This window comes from Galeopterus variegatus, unplaced genomic scaffold (genome assembly GCF_000696425.1).
Source record: "Galeopterus variegatus unplaced genomic scaffold, G_variegatus-3.0.2 Scaffold3317, whole genome shotgun sequence".
In the NCBI taxonomy this organism is placed as follows: Eukaryota; Metazoa; Chordata; class Mammalia; order Dermoptera; family Cynocephalidae; genus Galeopterus; species Galeopterus variegatus.
The window spans coordinates 1-2,505 of record NW_007729428.1 but is presented as its reverse complement, the minus strand read 5'-3'; positions in this window follow the sequence as shown (position 1 = coordinate 2,505).

Here is a 2,505-nt window from a genome sequence, read left to right as displayed (position 1 = left end):
TTAGAAACTATGCAAGGCAGAAAACAACGGAGCCACGTCTTTAAAGAAAGAAGAAATTCGGGGCCGGCCCGGTGGCGCACTGGATAGTGCACCGCTTGGGAAGCGCGGCGGCGCCCCCGCCCGAGGGTTCGGATCCCACATGTGGACCGGTGCCCGCTCACTGGCTGAGCGAGGCGCGGGAGCAACACCGAGGGTTGCGATCCCGTTGCCGGTCCCCGGTCCGGTACAGGGGCAACACTGAGGGTTGCGATCCGTTGCCGGACACGGAAAAAGACAAAAAGACAAAAAAAAAAAAAAAAGAAGAAAGATTTTAATAAACAACCTATTGGTGCATCTCAAGGAACTAGAAAAACAACAACAAACAAACCCAAAATTATTAGGAAGAAAGAAATAATAAAGGTAATAATGTAAATAAATGAAACCAAGGCTAAAAAACAAAACAAAACAAAAACCAATAATGACTGACAAAATAAAATGTTGGTTTTTTGAAAAGATAAACAAAATTGACAAACTATTAGCTAGACTAACCAAGAAAAGAAGAGAAGAGACTCAAATAAAATTAGAAACAAAAAAGGGGACATTACAACTGACATCACAGAAGTACAATACCCATCTACAAAGACCTCAGTTTATCCTTAAGAATTTCCTGAATGAAATCAGATCGCTGATTTACTAAAAATATTCCACTGACTTCCCACCACACATACAATAAAATCAAGTTTCCCCATGGTCTACAAAGCCCTGCTTGATTTGGCTCCTCCTATCTGTTCAACTTGTTTCTTTTCTTGCTCACTCCATTCTAGCTGCACTGACTACCTTACTCCTCAAATAAGCCACATATGCTTCCATTTTACACACTCTGTATTGACTGCTCCTTTGGGCTGGAGCATTTTCCTCAGATGGGCTGATTCTCTCACTTCACCTCTTTATATAGGCCTTCCTTGACCACCTCAGTTAAACTAGCAGATTCTCTAGTGCCTACCACCTTATTTTATTTCTGTTGTAAAACTTTTCATACCAGACATTATGTTATATATTTATTATTTTTATTGTCTGTCTCCCCCATTAGAATGCTAACTGCAAGAGAGCAGGGGCTTTCTTTTATTTGGTGCTCTGTCCCCATTATACAGACCACTATCTGGAACATAGCAGTGGCTCAATAAATATTTGTTGAATGAATGAATAAATTTTCAGTTTGAGCATCATTACTAATTGGTAACTTCTCTATTATATATGTGTGTGTGTGTGTGTGTGTGTGTGTGTGTGTATATATATATATATATATATATATGTCTATTATTCCAACATGTTTTGTAATTTTCTTGTAATATCTCTAAACTATTTTTCTTTTTATTCCATTACCAGAAGGATGGGCAGTTTTACACTTGGATGACTTGCTTTGAATAAATAAAGTCATGCCAATCTTTATCTTTTTTTTTTTTTCCTTTTTGTCTTTTTTCGTGTCTGGCAACGGATCGCAACCCTCAGTGTCGTGCCCGTACCGGACCGGGACCGGCAACAGGATCGCAACCCTCGGTGCTGCGCCCGCACCTTGCTCAGCCAGTGAGCGGGAACCAGTCCATATGTGGGATCCGAACCCTTGGCGGGAGCGCCGCTGTGCTCCCAAGCGGCGCACTGTAGCAGTGCGCCACCGGGCCGGCCCCTTTATCTTTTGATCCCAAGACTTTTAAAGCTTTGTGATTTTCTAAGTCCGTCTCTCCAGTAATTAGGCTGCTGACCTTAGGCTACCCGCTAATTTCTGTCAATTGGTATGTGTTCTGGGGAAATTAGTCACTAAAGGAGAGACATTTTTGAATCCCATATTTGATCTGAAAAATTAGTATAACTTCTCCATTTTGTGTGATAATATGTCTGTGTTTATTTTAATAAATAATGTATTTTAAATTATTTATTATGGGGTACACACTCCATGATGATATTATCCCCCCCCCCACACACATGTTGCTGAATGCATGCCTCAAGATGAATACAATATACCCTCCTTTTAAAATGGAAGGGTGAAATGCCTATTTATCTTTTGCCCATTTTTTAATTGGGTTGCTTGTTTTTTTCTTGCAAAGTTGTTTGAGTTCCTTGTATATTCTGGATATTAATCCTTTGTCAGATGTATATTTTGCAAATATTTTCTCTCACTCTGTTGGTTGTCTTTTAACTCTGCTAATTGTTTCTTTTGCTGTGCAGAAACTTTTTAGTTTGATATAATCGCATTTTTAAAAAATTTTTCCTTTGGTTTCCTGTGCTTTTGGGGTCATATTCATGAAGTCTGTGTCCAGTCCTACTTCCTGAAGTGTTTCTCATACGTTTTCTTTCAGAAATTTTATTGTTTCAGGCTGTATATTTAATTCTTTAATCCATTTTGAGTTGACTTTAGTATATGGTGAAAGGTATGGGTTTCCTCCAGCTTTTTTTTTTTTTGCTCAGCGTTGCTTTGGCTATGTGTGGTCTTTTGTTATTCCACATAAATGTCTGGATAGTTCTTTCCAT